General features: G+C 52.4%; 1 protein-coding gene across 1 annotated transcript in view; it reads right to left on the bottom strand.

Annotated features, from left to right (window-relative positions):
• Positions 1–5781, bottom strand: part of RIMBP2 (RIMS binding protein 2) — a 98012-nt gene extending 92231 nt beyond the window's left edge. The window contains exon 1 of the mRNA XM_085593395.1: positions 5649–5781. The gene's annotated coding sequence lies outside the window, so the exon portion shown is untranslated. The remainder of the gene's footprint in view (positions 1–5648) is intronic.
• Positions 5782–5851: the final 70 nt, after the last annotated feature.

Consider the following 5851-nt stretch of genomic DNA (forward strand, 5'->3'; position numbering starts at 1 on the left):
CCTCTCCTGATCCAGGGCTGGTCCCTCACTGTGCCAGGGATGCTCAGCAGGGCTGGTCCCTCTCTCCTGACCCAGGGCTGGTCCCTCACTGTGCCAGGGATGCTCAGCAGGGCTGCTCCCTCTCCTGACCCAGGGCTGGTCCCTCTCTGTGCCAGGGCTGCCCTCTGAGCTGCCCCTGGCCCTCGCTGCTGCTGGCTGCAGCACTGCAGAGCAGCTGCTCTTTCACTTTACATAACATTTAATCTTGTGTAAGCAAGACCGCTCCCACAGGGTAAACAGAGTGAGATCTCTTTTTTCCAAGCACCAGCACCCTGACTCCATGCTCTGTCCCTGCTGCTGAGTCAGGCTGGCTCTGCTTGGGCAGCAGGACGGGTGCTCAGCCCCATCTGAGGTCTCACCTGGCAGTGCCAAGCAAGGAGGTCTCTCTGGGAAAGCAAGTCTGGAGTTTGTTCTCTTCTCCAGTCAGATCTCAGAATTATCCAATTTTGATCATTTACAGCCATTCAGCCCAGCTTTTCCTTTTCTCCTGTGCATTATGCCCTGTGCTGTGGCTCTGTGGGTGCCAGGGTGTAAGAGCAGAACTTCCAAGCTTACACCAGATGTTAATGAAACAGCTCCCCTTTGAACACAGAGATCTTTTAATGCCATTAAAGTAATGCCACGTTCACTTTTCTAGTATAAATGGTGGGAAGTCAGCAGGGGCACTTATTTATATCTGTGCAGGATGAAAAGTGCTCGCTGGAAACCCAAGAAAAGCATCCTGGCCCACAGGTCTGAGTCACTCTGCTCAGCACGTGCTTGCCTTAGCAATGCACCAGCTCTGAGGAGGAAAACGCAGAAAGCAGATCTGGAATCCAAACCAGCGCTAGTGTGGATCTGTGAACCCAGCTGGATTGAGGGGCAACAGAGATTTTGCCTTCCTTTTCTTCAATCTCGCCTGAACTTTGTGGTAATTTCTGTTATTTTAGGGTTTAAAAAACCAAACGTATTAGCTGTGATTAAAAATGCATGTCAGCATTTGCTGAATGTTATTGTCCTGTGAGTTTGTGTTTTCTTTCTAAGACTGTGGTTTTATTTGCCTCATATTGGAAGGAAAGCCATGCCCAAACATCCATGAGGGGAGCTGTATAAATGGGAGCTCTGACAAAATCTGTCTGTAAATAGTTTCACAGCCAGGGGAGCCCAGGCGTGCCCAGCTGTCAGTCCTGGGCTGGGCAGAGCCTCCCAGGCTGTGCTGGCAGGGGTGACCTGGGCTGGATTCCTGTACCCCAACATTCCCAAAATTCCCTCCAGCCCCAGCTGGCAGCTCTCCCTGGCCCGTGCCCTTCTCTGCTGAGCACTGTGCAGACCCGCTGGGCACTCTTGTGTGCTTCCCAGAGTGGTTCTCACCCTCATTTTAGGTGAACTTTGAAATCCTGCCATCAGTAGCTATTGAGGAACTGTGTAAATGCGTGGTGAGAAATAGCTCTGCACTGTGGGAGTAGTCTAAATGCACCCTTCCACACATGCAAATTGATTTATTTAAAGCAGCGAAGCACTTGGTGGGCAGCACAGCAGGCAGGGACTGTTTTTAACGTGGGGACACGAAAAGGAGCTGCAATTATTTGTAACAGAGGATGTTTGGAATGCTTGCCCTGGGACAGTAACATCAGCATCGCTGATGTCAGATGCAGGGAGATAAACACAGGCCAGGCAAGCCCCGTGGGAAAGCCAGCAGAGACCCAAACTCAAACGGAATCCTCATCGTGGACCATTGGTTGTGGGGATAAACCTTTCTGGTTTCCAAAATCTGCCTCTGCAGCCCAGTTCAGGGGCAGCAGGACACCCAAAGTGAGCTGTGAGTGAGGGAATTGGCACTGTGATTACAGCCCAGCCCTGCTGTGAGGAGCTCCTGGCCTGGGGCTCACTGCTGGCCACGCTTTCTGTCCCACAGAGCACCTCCACCCCTGCAGCTCCCCACCAAACCCCAGCACTTGGGGGTTTAATTCATTGGTTTGCATGCCAGAGGCATATCCTGCACCACGAAGCATTTTACTGACAAGGCCACGTAGAGTTCCTCCACGTGGTAAGGTTTTTCAAATGCTTATTTAAAATTGCTGCCTGTAACTCCACCCCTTCAGAAAAGAAGAAAGAAAAGCCCAGGCAACTTTTCAGCCACACTCTGGCCTGCCCTGGGCTGAAATGGTTGCTCAGCACCTTGTCCTCCTCTTGCTCTCTCATCAAGGGCCCATCCACTGCTGGAAGTGGCTGGTTTGCCTTGGGGGCTCCAGCACAGAGCAGCTACAGTGGGATTGAGAGCAGGAAAGGGGCTGGGAGCATCTCACCCCTGGAGAGAGCCTGAGCTGCCCTCTGCCACTTCTGACCTTCCACAGAGTGAGCCAGCCCTTTCCCTTTCCTTTCCTTTCCTTTCCTTTCCTTTCCTTTCCTTTCCTTTCCTTTCCTTTCCTTTCCTTTCCTTTCCTTTCCTTTCCTTTCCTTTCCTTTCCTTTCCTTTCCTTTCCTTTCCTTTCCTTTCCTTTCCTTTCCTTTCCTTTCCTTTCCCTCGAGGCCTGGCTCTCACCGCTTGGCTTTGGAGATGCTGCCTGGGATTTCTGAAGCGAAGCAGCTCACTTGTCCTTGTGCAGGTATTTCAGAATCTCACTTGATTCACATTTCAATGCATTTCTTTCAGGAGTTTTTGCACAGAGCCACGTGCAGGCTAACCCTGCCCTGCTTCCTGAGCCTTAGGAACTCTTGCCTGCTCTGGTGCTCCAGAAGGTCCCAGGGAGCACACGTCAAAGAGACTCCAGCAAGGATGCTCTCCCCACGGGCTGCCTGCCCAGAGCAGCAGGAGTGGGGGAGCAGCCCCCTGCAGCAGCTCCTGGGCTCACCGGGGCATCCCTGGCAGCTCCTCTCCCCCCAGACCAGCAGCCTGGGCAGAGCTGGCAGCCCTCAGCCCGAGGTGCCCCAGTGGATTCTGCCCACCCTCCCTGCCCCGCTGCAGGGCAGCTCAGGAGGTGCCTCTCCCCAGGGCGCTGCCGACCTCTGCTTAAGCAGAATTCGTTATTTTAGCAGATGCAGTGGAATTCTTATTAGCTGCTGAAACGTTAATGATGCTCTGAATTTCCCCTATGCAAATGAGCTCTTTTAAAAAAGCTCACATTTGAACATCACGGCTCCCAAAATGAAAATAAACTGCAAGTCAAGCTTCAGCTCCAGTGAGAGGAATGCTGAGAGGAACATCAGTGGAGTAATGAAAGTGTGGAGATATTCCAGTGGATAGGAGCAAAGCCAGAGCAGCCTTTAACAGCTGCAGCTTCACTGCACCCTGTTTCTCCCATCCCACTTCACCCTGCAGAAGCCTGAGCCCCAAAGCCCCTGCTGCAGCCGAGGTGAGCAGGGGATTTCCCTGTGACAGACAATGCCCAGATTTCAGCTTTACACAGGCATAAAAACGTGACATTTTCCTAAACAAAAAATGTGCAAACATAGAGAAAATTGTACGGCAACACCCTGAATTATTGAACGGCTAGCTGTGCAGAACAAACACAATTAAAGGGTCTCATTATCTTCCAAATAATCCTTGTAAATAATGCTTTAGATAATTACTTCATTAGTTCTCAAAACACTGGCTTTTATTCTCCTCTGAGATTCTACCCACTAACTCTACTCTGAATAAATTGCCAAAAGGGAAAATCAAAAGCAGAGCAAGCATGTGAGCTGGGAATGCAGTGTGTGCTTGTAGGAACTGATTCAAACCCAGGACGTTTGAAATGGGTTTTTTGCAGCTTTTCAGACAGCTAAAGGCAGTTTGTTGGGATATTTAATGTGTGTATTTCTTCCTTCAGCCCGCTGCAGCCAGGCTCCCTTGCTTGCAGGTTTTTCTCCTTAGGATTTCAACTCCTCTCACTCTGCAGCTCCCAGTGGGAGCAGCCGGCCCTGCCAGCAGAACCCCGAGGATGTTTGGGGCTGGGGCTGCCCTGCCCAGGCCCTGGGAGTCAGTGGGATGGCTCTGGGAGTCAGTGGGGTCACTCTGGGAATCAGTGGGATCACCCAGCAGTGCCGCTGTGCTCCCAGCAAGGCTGCCAAGGACCTGCCCCAGACCATCCCAAAGCCCCTGAGACACAGAACTGCCCAAGGACCTGTCCCAAAGCCCCTGAGACACAGAACTGCCCAAGGACCTGCCCCAGACCATCCCAAAGCCCCTGAGACACAGAACTGCCCAAGGACCTGTCCCAAAGCCCCTGAGACACAGAACTGCCCAAGGACCTGTCCCAAAGCCCCTGTGTGACACAGAACTGCCCAAGGACCTGCCCCAGACCATCCCAAAGCCCCTGAGACACAGAACTGCCCAAGGACCTGCCCCAGACCATCCCAAAGCCCCTGAGACACAGAACTGCCCAAGGACCTGCCCCAGACCATCCCAAACTCCCTGTGTGACACAGAACTGCCCAAGGACCTGCCCCAGACCATCCCAAACTCCCTGTGTGACACAGAACTGCCCAAGGACCTGTCCCAAAGCCCCTGTGTGACACAGAACTGCCCAAGGACCAGCCCCAGACCATCCCAAACTCCCTGTGTGACAGAGCTCTCTGAACCCAGAGCTGAGCCCAGAGCTGAGATTTCTGCCAAGCTCTCAGCTGCTGCTGCAGAGGGACTGGAGCTTCATTGCTCTCACCAAACACTTCAGATCTGAGCTTTTCCCTGGACTCGGGTCCAGATTAGCTGTGCTTCACTCAGAAAGCCCAGGGAAGGTCTGAAGAACACAATCAGGATGAATTGTTTCCTGAGAGCCTTCCCATCCCACTGAAATCTGCAGCATGAAGTACACACAGCTGAGAGGGAGCTCAGTGAAATGGCTTTGGCTGCCCCACTGCCAGCAGCCCAAGGCTTTGCTTTCCAATGTCTCAATACAAAACCCCAAAAGAAATTAAAAGCAGCTCCAGCCATGCTTTAAGGGCCACGCCCCTCCTGCCCAGCAGCCTGGCTCGGATCAGGGCTACTGCCAGGGCTGCCAGGGCTCTTTCCAGAGGTGCCAGGGCTATTTTCATATGTGCCATCCAAGCCCCAAGAACACATCAAATCAAATTTAACACAGCACAACCCAAGCCTTTAAATTCACACCCCAACCACCCCCAGCACAACCCAAAACAAACCCCCATCCAAGCTGCGCTCTCAAAGCAACACTAAGCACAACTTTCATTTTAAAGGATGTGATTTTTTTTAAGAGAAGCATCCTTCCTCACGGGCAGCAGTTCCCTCCTTTCCCTTTGCCTCCCCAGTTTCATCAGGCTTCTGCTCATCAAAACTCTCATGGTGCTTGGATGAACACACCAACCCTGCTCTGCCTGGGTCTCTGAGCTGTTTTACACAGAGGCAGAACTGAGGCAGAGCAGCAGCTTCACTGGCTCTGTACAGACCATCCTGCCCAGCTTTGGCAGCAGACACCTGCACATGGACCCCACCTGAGCACTCTGGGCACGCTGCACTGTGAGAGCAGCTGTGGAACACATTCCCTGAGTTTGTAGTGGCATGCAGTCATTAACTGGCCATTTCCACAGCGCTTGGTACTAAACCCCACACCCTGACTGCTGCCAGGCTCTGCCAGGAGCTGCCACAAATGATTTCTGTATGAAGAGAGCATTCAGTGCAACCCTGGGGCTTCTTACCTCGACAGCTCTCCAAAAATCTCCCCCATGGGCACAGCTTCAATTCCTACATCCCATTGTTTCGTAATTATCTCTGCACTGTTTTTGGTAGAAAGTTGCAGGAAAGAAGCCACCTCACCCTGTGTTTGATGTGAGGCACTGCAAAGCCACCAGCTCCTTTAAACACCCCCTGGCCACTCCCAGGACACCAAGCAGACACAGCA

Source organism: Lonchura striata, chromosome 15 (assembly GCF_050655825.1).
Source record: "Lonchura striata isolate lonStrDom1 chromosome 15, ASM5065582v1, whole genome shotgun sequence".
NCBI classification, from domain to species: Eukaryota; Metazoa; Chordata; class Aves; order Passeriformes; family Estrildidae; genus Lonchura; species Lonchura striata.